Genomic DNA, 21,220 nt, shown 5'->3' on the forward strand with positions numbered 1-21,220 from the left:
CTGGAGTGCTGGACCATTTGAGTAATGAACAACTGTCACCTTTAGGGAGAGTACTGCAAATAGGAATTGCTTATCATCTCGTGCCATGTACACAGAAAATAAGAGTGAAACACTTTTGACCAGGATTTCTTTTAGGATCCTGAAATTTGTCTTGACACCAAATGTATCAAAGTTAGTTCTGGCCTAAGATGAAGAGCATCTCTATTTTTAGTATTCCGTAAAATATGATTCTATAAATATTTAGTGTAGAGCCAATTTGTGTGCTAGGATTACATTTTCTTCTCTCAAAGCCCAGAGTAATGAACTGTGGACTCTCAAGATTCTATGATCAATAACAACCAGATCCTCTTTTCTCGTACTCTGTTAATTCCTTATCAACTGGGGTAAATGTAAGCTTGCTTCATATTTGAAATGTAGCTTCTTTGTGCCTCTTTTTTTTTTTTTCCAGGAAGTTTCTAGTTGCCTTTCTTCTTCTAATTTTTTTTTTTTTTGGTATAATAATATGCCTTTGTCATAGCCTCACTTCCTATATACATTCAGTTATGTTTTCTATTCTGCGGCATCCCCCTTTGTAACCAACTGCTTTTCTAGGTTACCAGACAGCTGTGTTACAAGGATCTCCCTCCACTCTTCTCCTGGGTTGGAATCACTTTTCTCAGGATCCTGTCTTCCACAGGATCCACTTTTACTGTCCTGATTTTGCCATCATTTTACTGGAGTGTATCCTGAAATAAGTTCTTTAGAAAGGATATGTGGGAAATAAACTTTCTGAGTCATGTCTAAAACTGTATATATTGTATCTTAGAACTTGTTCGTAGTTGGGCTGGGTGTAGAATTCAGGCTGAAAATAATTTCCTTTAGAAAATGTGAAGACGTGGTTCCATTGTTTTCTAACATCCTCTGTTGCTGACAAGAAGCTAGTTTGTTTATCGATCCTTTCTGGGTGACCTTTGTTCCTTGTTCAGGGTCTCTTTTTTATACTTGTTTTGAAATTCCATGAGGAAATGTATAGATGTAGGTCTTTTATCAGTTAGTTGTATTGAGTACTTACTGAGCCCTTCCAGTCTTAAGACTTGGGTCTTTCTTCAGCTCTGGGGGAATTCTATTATTTGTTAAATAGTTTTCCCCTCTCTTTTTTCTGTTCCCTCTTTTTGGGGCTCTTATTAGTCAAATGTTGTACCTCTTAGATTGACTGTTTATGTCTCTTATAGTTTCTCTATTATTTCCATATTTTTATCCATATACTCTCATTCTGTGTTTCTCAATTTTGCTTTCTAGATCATCTGTTGATTTGCTTTCATTTTCTAATCACTCTTTAAATACTAAGAATTTTAGGGGTGCCTGGGTAGCTCAGTCAGTTGAGCGTCTGACTTCAGTTCAGGTTGTGAACTCGTGGTTCATGAGTTCAAACTCCACATCAGGCTTGCTGCTGTCAGCCTGTCAGGGCGGAGCCTGCTTCGGATTCTCTGTCTCCCTCTCTCTGCCCCTTCCTTGCTCTCTCTCTCTCTCAAAAATAAATAAACAGTAAAAAAATAAAAAAATTCTAAGAATTTTAAACTAAATTCAAAAGAGTTCTTCCAAGTTATTTGTTCCTTATTTGTGGTTTCCTATTCTTTATGTGTTTTTCTCAGTTCTTTCTCATGCTGCTGGATTTCCCCATGTGCCTGGTAATCCTTGGTTGTCTATTCATATTTTAAGAAAGAAGGACTGAGGAACTGATATGGATTTTCTGTGCCATTTTATTATTTTTTTTAATGTTTATTTTTGAGAGAGAAACAGAGACCAAGCACAAGTGGGGGAGGGGCAGAGAGCGAGATGGAGATACAGAATCTGAAGCAGGCTTCAGGCTCCAGGCTCTGAGCTGTCAGCACAGAGCCCAACTCAAGACTTGAACTCACAAACTGTGAGATCATGACCTGAACTGAAGTCAGAGGCTTAACCAACTGAGCCACCCAGGCGCCCCTATTTTCTGTGCCATTTTATTTTCCATTTTTTTATTTAAAAAAATTTTTTTGACATTTATTTTTGAGAGACAGAGAGAGACAAAGCATGAGCAGGGAAGGGGCAGAGAGAGAAGGAGACACAGAATCCAAAGCAGGCTCCAGGCTCTGAGCTCCAGGCTGTCAGTACGGAGCCTGATGTGGGCTCCCACAAACTGTGAGACCATGACCTGAGCCAAAGTCGGATGCTCAACCAACTGAGCGACCCAGGCACCCCTTCTATGCCATTTTAAAAGTTGGTCTCTTTTCCCCCTAGACCTATCACCTGTGTGGATGGCTGACTGAGCCCTCAGTGTAGGGCAAGATGCCTTGACTGGCCTGCTTGCTCTAGGCCTGTGCTCAGACCCTGACCTTGTGCTGGAGGAGTGCTCTACTGTGGGCACACTCCCCCTAGATGCCTTTACTTTCCCCAGGTCATTTGTTCTTTCAATTATCTGGCTTTTCAACTGAGGATTAATGCCAGGATGCCTGTGATCTGTGTGGGGGTGGGGGAAGTAGATGCGGATGCCAACCAGCACAGTTCTAAGTACAGACCTTCAATTATTCCCACTGTCTTTAGCCCCACTTCTCCCTTCTCTCCTCCCTTGTACCTGCTGGCCTAGAGCCCAGAGCCATCAGGTGTTCCAGGGCAGATTGGCTCTCTAGATTCCTCCTAGCATTCCAACAAGCATTTTGGCTTCCAGCTCTTCTTAGGTTGCCTTGTGGGCTGTGGCTTTCTCTGGCTGTCTCATCCATCAACACAATTCCATCTGCTTTTTGAATTCTAGAAATTGTGTTGTATCTTTCATCCACTGGTGAACCCCTTAACTTTTCTTTCCTTTTGTTCTCCCTTGAGTGTGGTTTTGTAAGCTGTAAGTAGTAAACTTACACACATCTTTAATTTACCATCTTGAACTGAAAATCCTGATGTGAATTTTATTTTATTTTATTTATTTTATTTTCCTTTTTTTAAATTTTCATTTATTTATTTTTTGAAATTTATTGTCAAATTGGTTTCCATACAACACCCATTGCTCATCCCAACAGGTGCCCACCTCAATGCCCATCACACACTTTCCCCTCCCTCCCACCCCACTCCCCGATGTGAATTTTAAACTATCTGTCTTATGAATATTTACCTAACCTGTTTGTCTTAATGGCTGCAATGTTTATTTAAGCATTACATAATTTATAAATTATTTCAATAAAGACAAGAGAATTAGGGTAAATAACTTCAGAGGAATAAAGATGTAATGACACAATTTTTCAGAAAATCTTATATAATATCAACAGTTTACTTTAGTAAAAAAGAGAAAAAACTACTCAAAGATTAGAGTCTTAGAATTATCATCAATTTTGTGTCTGATTTCTTTTTTTTTTTTTTTTCAACGTTTATTTATTTTTGGGACAGAGAGAGACAGAGCATGAACGGGGGAGGGGCAGAGAGAGAGGGAGACACAGAATCGGAAACAGGCTCCAGGCTCTGAGCCATCAGCCCAGAGCCCGACGCGGGGCTCGAACTCGCCGACCGCGAGATCGTGACCTGGCTGAAGTCGGACGCTTAACCGACTGCGCCACCCAGGCGCCCCTCTTTTTTTTGTTTTTTAATTTTACTTTTTGTTTTTTAAATTTTACACCCAAATTAGTTAGCATATAGTGCAACAATGATTTCAGGAGTAGATTCCTTAGTGCCCTTTACCCATTTAGCTCATCCTCCCTCCCACAACCCCTCCAGTAACCCTCAGTTTGTTCTCCATATTTATGAGTCTCTTATGTTTTGTCCCCCTGCCTGTTTTTATACTATTTTTGTTTCCCTTCCCTTATGTTCATCTGTTTTGTCTATTAAAGTCCTCATATGAGTCATATGATTTTTGTCTTTCTTTGACTGACTGATTTCACTTAGCATAATACCCAACAATTCATCCACATAGTTGCAAATGGCAAGATTTCATTCTTTTTGATTGCCGAGTAATACTACATTGTGTGAGTATGTGTGTGTGTGTGTGTGTGTGTGTGTGTGTGTATGTATGTATATATATATGTATGTATGTATATGTATATGTATGTATGTATATATATATGCATATATATATGCATATATATATATATATATATATATATATATATATATATACATATACATACCACATCTTCTTCATCCATTCATCCATCGATGGACATTCGGGCTCTTTCCATACTTTGGCTATGGTTGATATTGCTGCTGTAAACATGGGGGTGCATGTGTCCCTTCGAAACGACACACCTGTATCCCGTGGATAAATGCCTAGTAGTGCAATTGCTGGGTCGTAGGGTAGCTCTATTTTTAGTTTTTTGAGGAACCTCCATACTGTTTTCCAGAGTGGCTGCACCAGCTTGCATTCCCATTGTGCCTGATTTCTATAGGCTATCATCAACAAGGTTATTATGTGCTTGGTACCAGGTAAGCACTGAACTTGCAGCAGTGACATGATAGATCTCTGCTCTCATAGAATTCACATGTTGCTTTTGGGAGTTTTTGGAGTTGTTTTGGCACTGGTGAATAAATAATAAATGCATTAAAAAAAAATTTTTTTTTCCAACGTTTATTTATTTTTGGGACAGAGAGAGACAGAGCATGAATGGGGGAGGGGCAGAGAGAGAGGGAGACACAGAATCGGAAACAGGCTCCAGGCTCTGAGCCATCAGCCCAGAGCCCGACGCGGGGCTCGAACTCGCCGACCGCGAGATCGTGACCTGGCTGAAGCCGGACGCTTAACCGACTGCGCCACCCAGGCGCCCCCAATAATAAATGCATTTAAAAAAATAAGCAACAAAAACATTGGGCAGCTATGTGTACAATGCAATAATTGAAATAGGTTATGTGATAATGAGTATCAGGACATCTATTTGGCCAGCTTGTTGGAGAACCTTCTTGTGGAAGGGATAATAATCTGAGATCTAACTAAAGAGCAGGAGACAGGCAGGCAAAAACTGTGACCTTGGCATTACTGTCAGAGAGCATATCCTTTCCTCTTAATCAGTGTTACCTACCCTTTGGGTTTGATCGTACCTCTGTCCTGTAAAGACTTTTTTATTAATGTAATCAATTGCTTAAACATTTCGTCAGCTTTTAAATAGCACTTTGGTGAAGTAAAAGACTCATGAGATAATTTATTCCCCTAGGACAGAGAAGAAGGGATAAACAAGCCTTTTTATTCTGTAATAGCAGAATGGTTTGGTAAATTTAAAGGCTTTAATTATTATGCTTTAAGCAACAACTTAATTTGCTTCAGTCTGATTCTTAGCTTTTAGGTGGGGTTCTTCCTTTGATATATCGTGTTGCTATTTTTGGTGCTTATCATTTTGCTCTTTCAGTTTTCTCTCATCAAAAATCATGTACTGCTCACTTCCATGGAGTCCCTGTGCTGGTGCTGGTACTGTGGGCTGCAGATGCACATTCACTTTTATCTTTAAAAAAAATTTTTTTTTTAATGTTTATTTATTTTTGAGAGAGCGACAGAGTGTGAGTGGGGGAGGAACAGAGAGAGAGGGAGACACAGAATCCAAAGCAGCCTCCAGGCTCTGAGCTGTCAGCACAAAGCCAGATGCGGGGCTCGAACTCACGGACTGCCAGATCATGACCTAAGCTGAAGTCTGACGCTCAACCGACTGAGCCACCCAGGAGCCCTTTACTTTTATCTTTAAATGGGTACGCTTTTCAAGGAGTGTGGGGCCTGGTTTAAGGGAGCCATTTGTAGGTCTTTACATTCCCCACATACTTTTCCTAACATTATTCTTCCCGAGGAATGTGCTTCTGATGGAGGTGTGGGGTCTGTTCTCCCACTTCTCTTTCACTGTTGCCCTTCTCACATGATTACAAAAGAAAGGCATATTGCTCTAGTTCATATCTCACAAAGGTCCCCGGATGTAAAAACACCAGGACACCAAAGGGCAATGGAGAATACTGGTATCTGTGCGAAGATAGTGGATGATTAAGTAACACTGTCTCAAGTAACGATGGATAATAGTTCCTTTTGCAATTCAAATAATTTCCAATTTTTTTGTTCTCACAAAACTGAGAGAAAGCCTAATTGGTTTGCTAATTAACTAATAGACTATTAAGTATATTTTTGATAGTAGGTTACTGTTATATTTATTTTACATTGTTCAAAAAAGTTTGAAGCATTGAGAAATAATTGCTCTAACAAGACGTCCATTCTCCTCCCTCATTTATGTGAAGCAGGTTCCTCACCATTTAACATTATGAAAACTAAAGTAGGGATAGAATTGGTGCTGAGCCCTATTTTATCCTGGCAATAAAATAATAGTCACTACATGGAAACGTGAATGAATTGAAGAAGAAAAATCTCACCCATATCTTTTTTTATTTTTTATTTTATTCATTTATTTTTTAAAATTTTCTAAATGTTTCTTTTTGAGAGGGAGAGAGGGAGACACAGAATCTGAAGCAGGCTCCAGGCTCCAAGCTTGACGCGCAGAGCCTGACGCTGAGCTCAAACCCCGCTGACCACAAGATCATGACCTGAGCCTAAGCCAGATGCTCAACCAACTGAGCTACCCAGGCGCCTCTTATTCATTTATTTTTTTATGAGTTCAGGATTATATATATTATGATTTCCCTTGTTATAATACATTTATGGCTTTATGGTAAAAATAACTCAGGGACATATGGAATTCAAGCTAATTTGTGTAACTGCCACAAGAAAAAAAGCATTAAATGCATTTCTGAAATAAGTATTTTCTTTTTAAAAATTTTTTTAATTTTATTTATTTATCTTGAAAGAGAGAGCAGGGGAGGGATGAAGAGAAAGGGAGAGAGAGAATCCCAAGCAGGCCTCACGCTGTCAGCACAGAGCCTGATGCGGGGCTCAAACACATGAACCGTGAGATCATGACCTGAGCCAAAACCAAGAGTCCAATGCTTAACGGACTGAGCCACCCAGGCCCCCCTGAAGTAAGTATTCTCATTTAATTTCAGAATCTCAAAAAATCATTAGACATTGGCCTTGTTTTTAAAAAGTTTACTTACAGGCACCTGGATGGCTCAGTTGGTTAAGCGTCTGACTCTTGATATTGGCTTAGGTCGTGATCTCAAGGTATGTGGGATCAAGCTCTGCGACTGTAGGGCTCTGTGCTGACAACAGGGAGCCTGCTTGGGATTCTCCGTTTCCTTTTCTTTCTGCCCCCCACAGTTTGTGCACATACATTCTCTCTCTCTCTCAAAATAAATAAATAAACTTAAAAAAAATAAAAAACAAAGTTTAGTTAAACACTAAGCTAGCTAAATGACCTTTTTGAAAGGTTCAAACATAATTGATGTAGAAAATGCTTTCCCTCAAGGAAAAAAAAAATGTTTTCCCTCTAATCTCAATCTTACATAAATGGAGAAAGTAAAGGGGAAAAGGTAGATAATTTCTTTAGCAGTCTATATGGTTAAATCCATCAACCACATTAAACTAGAATGTCCATGTTGACCCCATTAAAAAGAACTGGGCAAATATCAAAAGTTATTCACTTCGTAAACCAAAAGACAACAATTTTAGGGTTATGATAAGTAAAATATTTTTGAAACACTTCAAAAACCTTTAACATGAATCTAGAGGAAGCATCTCATAATTGTAAGAAATATAACAGAAAGTAAAAAACACTTAAACTAAACTGATTTTCAATCCTCTTTGAACAAAAGAAATGAAAAATAATGGTTGATTAGGTAAGCTCTGTGCTCTAACCAAACTAATTACAGCAATTTTAAATGGCAGCAGCCTATTTGATCGGGTAGCTTGACAGTTCTGAATACTTTTGCAATGATTAAAAAAAAAATTTTTTTTTACATTTATTTATTTTTTGAGAGACATAGAGAGACAGAGCACAACTTGGGGAGGGGCAGAGAGAGAAGGAGACACCGGGATTGAAGCAGGCTCCAGGCTCCGAGCTGTCAGCACAGAGCCTGATGCGGGGCTCAAACTCTCGAACTGTGAGATCATGACCTGAACTGGAGACAGATGCCCAACCATCTGAGCCACCCAGGCGCCCCTGCAATGATTTTTTTTAAAACTCAAAGACACTAAAGTGATCCAATCATGCAATGTTCATCTTATGCGTTCTGCATCTTTTTGCCAATCCTGTAGCTAAGGTCTTGTTCCAGTCAATCTCAGTGCATGTAACTGGCAACTGACTATGTAAAGTTTGAAAGTACTGTCTGATAATTCTCACTGATGGCAGTCTGGTATTCATTTTCTGCAGCTTCTACAGTTTTTATCAATTCTTTTGCTATTTGCGCTTCATTAGACACCGTTAGGGAATCTTGTATATATTTATGACTCACTAACTGAACATTACCATCTTCATAATAATGAACCTGAGTTTTCAAGATGCCAACCACTTGAGTGGTTGAAGGAGTGATGGTAAATTTCCAATCTGACCTCCAATGACCATTCCAAAACTTTTTGCTTGGAACTGATGGCTTTCTATTCATGCAATAATGATTTGCTATCCATCTAGTTTTGTTGTTGTTGTTGTTTTTTACCATATACAGTGCAGACCCCATTTGGATAATGTTCTTTCACATAAACTCGAAGAGCAGTTTCTACTGAAGTTCTCTATGACTCAACTGCGTTTTCTGCTTCATATGGTCTTGGATCAGTTATTTCCTTTCTTAAGTGATCAAATTTGAAACAGATTCTGGTTTCGGGATCCAAAAACTTTCCATTTCCCAAGTTGCCATGTTCTGTTATCAATTCCTGATCTTCATAACCTTCAATTTTTACTGGAGTAAACTGGTCCAAGTTATAGACTGTGCAAATGCATGAGTTGTCCCTTCCCTGAAAAAATTATCACTGTTAGGCAGTAACCGAACATCATTAAACACCTCATTAAATTCTCCAGGAGGGGCATGAATAATGAATTTTGCTGCTGTACATACCTTCTCCTCATTAGACAGACAACTGCTTCTCCAGATCTGCCATTTTCCTTCTGGTGACATACTGTGGTGGGCGTGGTGCCAGCGACCACCTGACTTCCCCTCACACCCATCTCTTTAATGAAGTGTTACTATGTTTAAGAATCTTTAAAATAAAATTTTGCAGTATATTTATATTTTAATTGATTGGTTAGTAATAATAATTGTAAAGAAAACTCAAGCTAGAAGAAATTGTTTTAATACTTGAAGTCTTTTATTACAGAAAATAAAGAGAAGTTTATTTTTAACTCATAGGCAGATTTTTGTTGAGGAAAAATATAACACTGTCCAGTAAAAAACTTCCAAACATAAAATACGTTAGAAATAATTTGTGTGAGGGGCATTTGGGTGGCTCAGTTTGTTAAGTGTACAACTCTTGACTTTGGCTCAAGTCATTATTTCACGGTTTCTGAGTTCAGCCCTGTGTTGGGCTCTGTGCTGATAGCCCAGAACCTGCTTGGGATTCTCTCTCCCTCTCTGTCTACCCCACCTCAAAAATATATAAATAAACTTTTAAAAATTCAATATTTACAATATGTTAGAAGTTACTCCTTTGCAACTACTTAAACTTACGGTGAAAGATTTTAAGTATCAATTTAAGGATGTGCCAAGGGATGTGTAGCTTTCAAAATTTTCTTGGGGGTCTGCAAATAAAAAAGCGAGATTTCAATGACACATTACCCCCATTGATGAAGGGGCTACATTCTGAAAGTGTACTTTTTAAATTAATCTATCTATCTATTTATTATTTTGTTACTTTAAGTGGGGCCACACCCAGCACAGAGCCCAGCACAGGACTTGAACTCACAACACCAAAATCAAGACCTGAGCTGAGATCAACAGTTGGACGTTTAATCACCAAGCCACTCAGGCACCCCACAAAAGTGTATTTTAAAAGAAATCAAATTCTTCATTGCCAGAGGTCGCTTAATGTTAACCTGGGAGGAAGAAGTGTGGTACTGTGTTTAGATGCTGTCATTGGCCTTTAATGCCTATGTTTTAAGTCAGTATAAGTGTGTTCAGCTGCTGTGTTCTAAACAGGCAAGCAAAGAAAAGGAAAGGGAGGCAGAGGATGGTTGGGTTTTTAGCAGTCTATGTTAGGGAGGGCAGAGTAACAAGGGATATTCCCCTCCACCCCCAGCAATTACCCTAGTAGGTCTACATAAGGTTTACCTTTAGATAATGCATGATTTCAGACTTCCTTTTTCTATCCCCGAAAAAGAAAATCTTTATGCTTGGTGATGTCCCAGTCTTAAGTAGGGGGTTATACCAGTACTTTGGGATTAGCCAGTGTTATAGTGTAAATTAACTTCAGTCATTTGATATATGTAAATTACATGTGATCATTTTTCTAGTTGATAGAAGAGTGGAATATGAAGGAAAGGGGTATCATGGAGTAGTACAAGAGGGCGTTTGGGAAGGTGGGAAAGCAGAGAGGTGTGCTTCGAAAGCTGCAAATAGAAGCAGAAAGTGAGGTATTTTGGTCTTGCTAATGCATTACTTGACATGATTTATGAATGTTTTGGTTAATATTTAAAAATACTTCTGACTGCTTTATTAAGGAATTTGTATCTCTGAGGATTAGTTAACCTAAAATAGATCCCATTAAGTCAGATCAATATAAAAGTGGCCCATAGCTAGATCTACCAAATAAATTTAAAAGTCATTATGTTATGTAGATTTCCCTCCCCAAAGATGATAGAAATTAACCATATCAAATGATAGTTTTGGGTTATAAATGCTTTTATAGCAAGCATTTTTATTTAAGTGGTTTTGAACTTAAAGAAAAGTAGAAAGAATTCTAATGTTATGTGATATTAAGATGAGTAATATGCTTTATCATGAGATTTCAGGCATGTGATTTGCCTTGTATCAAGCTCCTTTTTCTTGGCCTTACTTTCTTCATTTACCGGTGAGATGATAATGATCGTTGATAAGAGAGTTTTTTCTTGCCTCTCTTATAACGGTATTTTCAGTAATAAAAGAGGAATGCTTTAGCTTCCTCATAAAATGTTATGATATCCCCAAATTACAAACTTATGAATGACTTTTTAAAACACATTATGGCCATTTATGTTGTGCACTTGCCTATTTCAAGAAGTTTTTGAAATCAGACCAGCGACATTGTCAGTTTCTCCTTTCAAACCATTTCTTGTGGCATATGTTTATGACTGTCTTGGAGAAATCAATGTATTTTTTTCTTATTGAGAGATGTTAATATATCTATCATATAAAGATTTCTCAGCATTCATATACCAGTTATTTTAAAATGCTGTCATGTCATACTGAATATAGAAAATGTCATTATTTTGTGTGATAATAAACAAATGCTTTAACAAGCTACAAAGTCACACAAATTTTGTTTTTGACTTTCAATTTAAAAAGATGGCATACTTATGTTACCTAATGTGAAAATATTCCCTTAATATTTTTGTAGAACTTTGAATAAGAAAACAATTTACATTTTTACTTGAGGAAAGAGCCTAGACAAAATATACATGATGTAGATATAAATCAATACTATCTGTATTTACTAAGGAGAGCTGCATGTGATTTTTGTCTTCCTGTATCTATAAACACTTTCAAGAGGCAAGTAGTAAGTGTATGTCTAGGGACATGAAGGGATGCCCTTCATCTAAGGGGGTGGGTATAGCTTAGATTCGCATGTCAAGTTGCCTCCATAGAGAAGTGGTGAGGATTATAGCATCATTAGGAGGCTGCTTCATCTCTAGGTGTTGGGAGAGGTTAAAGTGGGAGTTGCCCTGGTTCATGATTTAGGATTATGACTCCGTGTAGGGGTGCCTGGGTAGCTCAGTCAGTTGGGTGGCTGACTTTAGCTCAGGTCATGATCTCACAGTCCTTGAGTTCAAGCCCTGCGTTGGGCTCTGTCCTGACAGCTCAGAGCCTGGAGGCTGCTTTGGATTCTGTGTCTCCCTCTCTCTCTGCCCCTCCCCTGTTCATATTCTATCTCTGTCTCTCTCTCTCAAATATAAATAAACATTAAAAAAAAAAAAGATTATGACTCCGTGTGAAAAACTCTAACATACTCCTTAAGTATAAAGTTCTATACTACTAGCAAGTATGCTTTTACTTCTATTATAAAGAATGGCATTTAAGTTTTAAATTAGCTTCATGTTGACTGGTTTGAAAGTAAACTTTGAAATTCGTTATAAATGAAAGATGATGGAACTACCCTCAGGTCAAGGTGTGATTTTTAACCCTGAAATGGACCTTTGACGCAAACTGACAGTTACTTTTTAAGTTTAGGGTTTTCCAAAGAAGAATGAGTGAAAGTGCTTATTTCCTCTTAGGTACCATATCTGCAACTTGGGAAGGCATCTGCTAAGTGATACTTTTCTGAACAGAGATAAGTATCTGATTAAAGATCAGAAGCTAAGTAAAAGATCAATAGCCTGGTCAATTGTGTTTCTTCTGCCAACCTAAACTTTATTAAAGCTTTACTAGCATTCATATTAAATAATCAATACTTGTCAGCATAACTTTTGAAAATAATAACATTGTCTGGTACTGGTACAAAAATAGACATGTATATCAATGAAGCAGAATAGAAAACCCAGAAATAAACCCACAATGATAAGGTCAATTAATATTCGACACAACAGGGAAGAATAGCCAGTGGGAAAAAGTGTCTCTTCAACAAATGGTACTGGGAAAACTGGACAGCAACATGCAAAAGAATGAAACTGGACCCCTTTTTTTTAACTTGTTTTATTTTTTATTTTTTAAAATTTGCATCCAAATTAGTTAGCATATAGTGCAACAATGATTTCAGGAGTAGATTCCTTAGTGCCCCTTAACCATTTAGCCTATTCCCCCTCCCACAACCCCTCCAGTAACCCTCAGTTTGTTCTCCATATTTATGAGTCTCTTCTGTTTTGTCCCCCTGCCTGTTTTTATATTATTATTGTTTCCCTTCCCTTATGTTCATCTGTTTTGTCTCTTAAAGTCTTCATATGAGTGAAGTCATATGACATTTGTCTTTCTTTGACTAATTTCACTTAGCATAATACCCTTCAGTTCCATCCACGTAGTTGCAAATGGCAATATTTCATTCTTTTTGATTGCTGAGTAATACTCCATTGTATGTATATACCACATCTTTATGCATTCATTGTCGATGGACATTTGGGCTCTTTCCATACTTTGGCTATTGTTGATAGTGCTGCTATAAACACGGGGGTGCATGTTGGACCACTTTTTTTAAACCTATACACAAAAATAAGTTCAAAATGGATGAAAGACCTAAATGTGAGAGCTAAAGCCATAAAAATCCTAGAAGAAGGCACAGGCAGTAATTTCTCTGATGTTGGCCATAGCAACTTTTTCTAGATTGGCCCCCTGAGGAAAGAAGACAAAAACAAATTTGAACTATTGGGACTACATCAAAATACAAAGCTTCTGCATGGAGCAGGAAACAATCGACAAAGCTAAAAGGCAAATTATGAATGGGAGAACATATTTGCAAATGACATACCTGATAAAAGGTTAGTATCCAAAATATATAAAGAATGTGTACAACTCAACACCAAAAGAATAAATAATTCAATTTAAAAAATGGGCAGAAGACACGAACAGACATTTCTACAAAGAAGACATTTCTATAAAGAGGATAAAGAGATGGCCAACAGACACATGCAGAGATGCTCATTATCACTTACCAGAGAAATGCAAATCAAAACTACAATAAGGTATCACCCCACACCTGTTAGAATGGTCAAAATAAGAAACACAAGAAACAACAGGTATTGGTAAAGATGTGGAGAAAAAGGAACACTTTTGCACTGTTGGTGGAAATACAAACTGGCACAGCCACTGTAGAAAACAGTTAAAAATTAAAAGTAGAGCTACCCTATGATCCAGCAATTGCACTACTGAGCATTTACCCAAAAAATAAAAAAACACTAATTCAAAGGGATACATGCATCTGATATTTATAGCAGCATTATCAACAATAGCCAAATTATGGAAAAAGCCCAAACGCCCATCAACTGATGAATGGATAAAGAAGATGTGGTACCTATATACAATGGACTATTACTCAGCCATAAAAAGAATAAAATCTTGCCATGTGCAATGACATGGATGGAGTTAGTATAATGCTAAGCGAAATAAGTTAAAGACAAATCCCCTATGATTTCACTCATATATGGAATTTAAGAAACAAACAAGCAAAGGAACAAAAGAGAGAAAGAGAAACAAACCAAGAAAGAGACTCTTAACTATAGAGAATAAACTGATGACTACCAGAGGGAAGGTTGGAAGGGGGATGGGTTAAAAAGGTGATGGAGATTGAGGAGTGCACTTGTGATGAGCATTGGGTGATGTATGGAAATGTTGAATCACTATATTGTACACCTGAAACTAATATAACCTTACATGTTAACTTAGGAATTAAAAAACTTTTTAAAAAGCTGTCAAACCTTTTTATTGTACATCTTCTGGTGGCATGGGCTTTCTATCTTAACACCCAGCTTTTACTCCTTAACAGTCCAGTTCCTCTATGAATCTTTATTTAAAAAATGGGGAAGGGGGGTGGTGGGGTGTGGGAGGATGGTCTGCTCATATATAGCCTTCTAAAGTGATTAGACAAAAGACAAAGAAGATTATCATCACCCCATGCTGTAAAGCCCCCAATATGACAACAAGGCAGGGATAAAACAGTGGTTAAGAGCATCAGCTTGAGAGTCAGACACGCCAGGATCCAGGTCCTGGCTCTACCATGTTTGTGATATTTCCCTTTGGACAGCATACTCAGCCTAATTTTCCTTAACTGTACAATTGTGAAGATGATACAGTTATTTCATGGAGTTAGGAGAATGAGATGAAATAATGTATGCAGTGCACTTTGCTCTTTGTTTAGCTCATAATAAGAACAACGATAAGGAGAGCATTAAGAAAATCATTTTTTTCTTTCTTTTAATGTTTATTTATTTATTTTGAGAGAGTGAGCAATAGTGCACACAGGGGAGGGGCAGAGAGAGAGGGAGAGAGAGAATCCTAAGCAGGCTTCGCCCTATCAGTGCAGAACATGGAGCTCTATTACACGAACCGTGTATACACGAATCATGACTTCAGCTGAAATCAAGAGTCAGACACTTAATCGACTGAGCCTCCCAGACTCCCCAGAAAATCATTGTTTTCTATCATCTTTTTAATTTTTTCATATCACAAAATGGCAAATTCCCTAACCTAGACTGTTAATACTAGATCTCTAATTCTGTGAAGCTCTGAGTTTGCTAAAAGTTAATCTGCTATTAGCTTAAGATCAGTTTGGCTGTTCCTTACAGTGTATTTTGGCATTTATTCAAGAGCAGCAGATTTTTAATGTGAAAAGTCAGAACCTCAATGCAAAATAGCAAGAAAAAGTACTGCTTCATTACTTTTTATTGAAGTATAAATACATAAGGAGAAGTGCATATTTGATCAAGATATAGAACTTTGCCAGCACTCTAAAAACCTCCTGTATGTTCTCTTTCTGTCACCTCCACCCCCTGCAATGGTAACCACTATCCTGACTTCTAATGTTTATTTATTTTTTAGAGAGAGAGAGAGAGAGAGAGAGAGAACAAGTGGAGGAGGGGAAGAAAGAGGGAGACACAGAACCTGAAGCAGGCTCCAGGCTCTGAGCTGTCAGCACAGAGCCTGATGTGGAGCTCAAACTCATGAACTGTGAGATCATGACCTGAGCTGAAGTCAGACACTTAACTGACTGAGCCACCCAGGCATCCCTTTTTTTTATTAAAAATTTTTTTCAGGGGCGCCTGGGTGGCTCAGTCAGTTAAGCGTCCAACTTCGGCTCAGGTCATGATCTCGCGGTTCGTGAGTTCAAGCCCCGCGTCGGGCTCTGTGCTGACAGCTCAGAGCCTGGAGCCTGCTTCAGATTCTGTGTCTCCCTCTCTCTCTCTGAGGCCTCCTCCGTTCATGCTCTGTCTCTCTCTGTCTCAAAAATAAATAAACGTTAAAAAAAATTTTTTTTTAATTTTTTTTTCAGTGTTTATTTTTTAGAGAGACAGAGACAGAGACAGACTGGGGGGAGTGGGGGAGAGGCAGAGAGAGAGGGAGACACAGAATCCAAAGCAGCTCCAGGCTCTGAGCTGTCAGCACAGAGCCAGACGCAGCGCTCAACTTGTGAACCATGAGATCATGACCCAAGCCAAAGTTGGCCACTTAAATTGACTGAGCCACCGAGGCGCCCCACACTATTCTGACTTCTAATGGAAAAGATTAGTTTTGCCTGTTACTGTTTTGCTTTATTTTTAAATATACAAAAACTGACTTCTTTTGCTTGACATTATATTTGTGAGATTCATCCATATTGTCACAGGTAATTTTATATATTCACTCTTATTGCTGTGTAGTATTCTATGTGTGAGCATACTCCAGCTTATTTATTTATCCATTGCATTGTTCATTGATGTTTGGTTTGCTTCCAGTTTTTAGCTATTACAAATCTGGAAGCTGTGGACATTTTAGTTACCTGTCTTTTGGTGAACATATGTAAGCATTTCTTTTGAATTGGAATTGCTAGGTCATAGATATGCCTACATTCAGTTTTAACAAGTAATCAGTTTTCCAAAAGATTGTGTGTTCCATACATTGCTGTGTGCATATCTTCATCAATACTTGGTATTGTACATCTTCTTCACTTTAGATGTTCTGATGTATGTAGAATCATATAATTTGCATTTCCCTGATGACTAGTAAAGTTGGATATCTTTTCACATTTATTTGCCATTTGGATAGCCTCTTGTAAAGTCACACATGTTCAAGTCTTTGTTCACATCTCTGTTGTGTAGTCTATATTTTTCTTACTGATTCACAAAAATTCTCTATGTAAAATCTTTATGAGTCATTTTTCAGGTATATTATTGCTATATCTTCTTCTTTTGTGGGTTGTCATTTGCTCTATTAATGGTGTCTCTTGATGAACATAAATTCTTATTGTAATAAAATTTATCAGTTTTTTCTTTTGTGGTTAGAGTTTTTTATGTCCTATATAAGAGGATACAAACACTTCAAATACTCTGAAGTCACAAAGATATTTTATGTTTTTCTCTGAGCTTTATTGTCTTATCTTTCACATTTAGAGTTGTAGTCCATCAGGAATCGATCTTTGTAAATGGTGTAATGAAAGGTTAAGACATTTTGCCCCCAACTGGATAGTCAGATGACCTTTGCTGAGATTTTTCAAAAAGCAGCATGAATATTTTGGTGATGGTTGGGTCATTCACTGTTAGAATGCGTTCCAACCCTAGCCTAAAAAGAGACTAAAGGAGCATTTTAAGACCTATTTTTCTTTCCTGATTTGGTGTTTAGTCTTTAGCACAATAAAGCAGGTATAGATTTTTACTGAGATTCTCACAGGCTGAAAGTCATGTCTGGTAGAGTTAGACAGAGGTATAATATGCCATAATTGTGAAGTAATACTTGCAAATTATTCATGTCACCAGCTAATGTGCTATAAGGAAGTTGAAGTGATTGGAGTGAGATGTTGACCTGATAATAGCTAGCTTTGGATTTTATATGAAAGGTTTGAAAAAAGAAACTCAGTAATAACATTGCCTTACATTTATAGAACAGTTTATAGAGTACTTTCATTTACACTATTTCATTTTGGTAACTAGCCTTGCAAGGTTTTCAAGGCAGATACATTGTTCCAGTTAAATAGAGGGGAAAGCCCAGAAATTCAGCTCAGTTAATTTAGCCTGGTAACTAATTTGATAAAACTTGTAACTCAGTAGTCTTATTGCTCTGATCCAGCCATTTTTACAAGATTGCTCTACGCAAATTGAACCAGAGATACAGACAGCCCCAAGATATGATTTATTCTCTCGAAGGGATATAAAGCTTCAGTGTTTAATCAAAACAAAAATATTTTAGGTCTGACGAATGAGCTGGACCTTGGAGGGGTTTCAGCTCATAGAGTTTGATAATCTCACATTTTCCACTTGTCTTCTTTTTACAACCATCAATTGGATTAGCTCTTCATGATGCCTTAATCCCTTTTTCTGGCACCTTATAAATGAACTTTGTGTTTGATGTCTGTTGGTAAATAGACATAGGACATAAATGCAATTAAAGTGGACATAAAAAGTGGTCAGAATTTAATTTTAAAAGTGTAACTCAGGGGCACCTGGGTGTCTTAGTTGGTTAAGTTTCTGACTCTTGATTTTGGTTCTTACGGTTCAAGCCCCATGTCGGGCTCGAGATAACAGCGTGGAACCTGCTTGGGATTCTCTCCTCCTCCCTCTGCCCCTTCACTGCATCCTCATTCTCTCTCAAAATAAATAAACTTAAAAAGTGTAAGTCAGAGGCTATGAAATTTTGCATGATCCTACTCAATTGTAAACTCCTGGAAGCTGGTGGTTGCAGGGCTATGTTTGTACTTTTTGGTCTCCCCTAGGGTAGCTAGCAGTGAATTGCATGTAATGAACTTCTGTAGTCTGTATGAACTAACAATTGTCTCAGGTGGAAAAATGGAGGTAAAAGTTGTTTCTACTAATGGTAGATTGAAAAAAAAAAAAGAGGTCTAAAAGACCTGTCTGTTAAAATGCTTAAACATAAATCATCCATAATGTTAAACGTATAGAACAGCATTCAATAAAGATCAGGGTTCTTCATATCTGATATGGGTACATGGTACTTGCTATGGGGTTCTGGCAGGGATAGACTAAACAGGCGCCCTGAGCTTCTTTTATGTTCTTCTTTGTTCCCTTTTCAGAAAGACTAGACTTGGATTTTCAAAACTATCTACTTGGTTAAATGAGTGCAGAAAGATGTGACCTAAATTACCATAAATTCAACTGTGTACTATACTTTTCTCAAGATAGTGTCCTTCTCTCTGACTCTATGCAGAGCCAAATCTACTGCTTTTTTGTAGTAGAGATATTTTCTGTGTTTTAACTTGTTAATCAAGAATAGATTGATGTGTTTATTTCTTTGCTCTGTTATTTGAATGTTATAAGATAATAAGGATTAGGATCTTATCCTCAGGTTACCTGGAATTGTATTTTAAATAACGGAATAAATTAATTCCTAAATATAACAATGCTGATCCAACGTGCTTGTTGTATAGCTAAGGGGGAAACAAGGCTCAGATCACACACCTAGTCAGTAGCAGAGCTAAGAGTTAATTCCTAGTCTTAAGGAATCTTTCAAAGGTTAAAGATACAGAATTTCTTAGATGTGTTTTAATAGTTTATAATCCAGTTCTAACCTCATTTTACTTTGGTGACCCTGGAACTTAAAATACACAGTCCTTTTAAAAACTGTTATGTACAGGATCACAAAATAAAAGTATATTGTCATTTGTAGCAAAATATTGATTGAGAAAGAGTCTATGACATTCAAGTGTTTGAAATTAAATAAAAAGAATTTAAGATACAAGAAACATGGTATTTTAAATATTATTTAGAAAGGTAGTATGGCCAGGACACCTGGGTGGCTCAGTTGGTTAAGCGTCCAACTTCAGCTCAGGTCATGATCTTACGGTTCATGAGTTCGAGACCCGCATCAAGCCGTGGGCTGACAGCTCAGAGCCTGGAGCCTACTTCTGATTCTGTGTCTCCCTCTCCCTTTGCCCCTCCCCTGTTCTCAGTCTGTGTTTCTCTCTCAAAAATAAATAAACATTTAAAAAAAATGAAAGAAAGAAAGAAAGAAGGAGAGAAAGAGAGAGAGAGAAAGGTGGTATGGCCTAACAGAAAGGTTGAAAATTACTGAACTGGGAGTCTCAAGACCTGGATTTTGTAATGTCACCATCTAGCTGTGCGATTTTGGGCAAATGACTTACCTTCCCTGGTCTTCTGTTTGCTTGTCTGTACAGTAAGAAATGAGGGCTAGAATTGTAACTCTCTGAAATAACTTTCATTATTGCAGAATGTGAGAAGTTAGGCAGAGCAGGTTTATTGTCAGAAGTCTTTGGGGCACCTGGGTGGCGCAGTCGGTTAAGCGTCCGACTTCAGCCAGGTCACGATCTCGCGGTCCGTGAGTTCGAGCCCCGCGTCAGGCTCTGGGCTGATGGCTCGGAGCCTGGAGCCTGTTTCCAATTCTGTGTCTCCCTCTCTCTCTGCCCCTCCCCCGTTCATGCTCTGTCTCTCTCTGTCCCAAAAATAAATAAAAACGTTGAGAAAAAAAAAAAAAAAAGAAGAAGTCTTTGGACATGAAAATGATCTGTGCATAATATTCTTTATCTTGACACTACTAAGTTACCACAGACCAGCCAGCCAGCAATCAATCTCCATCTGTAGAGCAGCCACTGTTGTCCATGTATAGAAGTCTGGAGAAGAGCCAAATTTTATTTTTGCCAGAAACACTCTTGGCAAATCTGTATCCCTAGAGATGTCTGTTTTAATTTTGCGGTGCAGTGCATGGTTTAGTGAAAAAGAAAAAGAGTGCTGAGCTATTTCATTATAAATACTCTCAGAGACAGCTTATGTTCATTTGTTTCCATACTATCTATGTTTCAAGATGTTTTGAGGGTGGTGGTGAGCCAAAATGAAATGAAATGAGGAAGGTGAGAAACCTTCCACCATGTATGCTGACTCTGGAGATGAATTTGAACTGTATAGTGATGTATGTGTTTACATATACTGAAAACTTCTGATATATATATATATATATATATATGTGTGTGTGTGTGTGTATATATACATATATATATATATAGTATTAAATGTCTTGCAAATTTGTCATTTAACTTTCTCATGCTAATTTTTAAAATTGCTTTAAATTTAAATTGTTTTTTTTTAAACTTTTATTTGTGGCTTTTTCCATGGATATTTCAATCTATCCCGTTATCTTGCCTTAGGGAAATAAAGATAAAAGTATTTGAATTTGAATAAATTTTTCACTGATTTTTATTCATTTATAAAGATCCCAGTTAACAACTGGATTTAAAATTTATTTGTTTGAGAAAGTTTGTGACTGAAATTTAAATGCTGAAAATTAAATATCAATTTCTTAGGCTAAAGGAATAAATCTAGTTGAAGTTGCATTTATAGATCTTACTTGACTTAACAACAAGATTACATCCTGATCAACCCATAGTAAGTCAACAGTGCATTTAATATACCTAACCTCATAGCTTACCCTGGCTTACCTTAAACGTGCTCAGAACACTTACATTAGCCTGCAGTTGGGCAAAATCATCTGACACAAAGTCTATTTAATAATACAGTGTTGAACAACTCACGTAATTTATTGAATACTGTACTGAAAGTGAAAAACACTGGTTTTATGGGTACAGAATAGATGTCAGTATCAG

The 21,220-nt window shown here is 37.6% G+C and overlaps 1 protein-coding gene and 1 pseudogene across 2 annotated transcripts in view; one reads left to right on the forward strand and one right to left on the reverse strand.

Moving 5' to 3' along the window:
• Nucleotides 1-21,220, forward strand: part of DIPK1A (divergent protein kinase domain 1A) — a 113,611-nt gene that overhangs the window by 14,338 nt on the left and 78,053 nt on the right. The gene's annotated exons all lie outside the window — the stretch shown is intronic.
• Nucleotides 8,074-8,944, reverse strand: LOC125172679 (F-actin-capping protein subunit alpha-2-like; annotated as a pseudogene).

Source organism: Prionailurus viverrinus, chromosome C1 (assembly GCF_022837055.1).
Source record: "Prionailurus viverrinus isolate Anna chromosome C1, UM_Priviv_1.0, whole genome shotgun sequence".
NCBI lineage: Eukaryota > Metazoa > Chordata > Mammalia > Carnivora > Felidae > Prionailurus > Prionailurus viverrinus.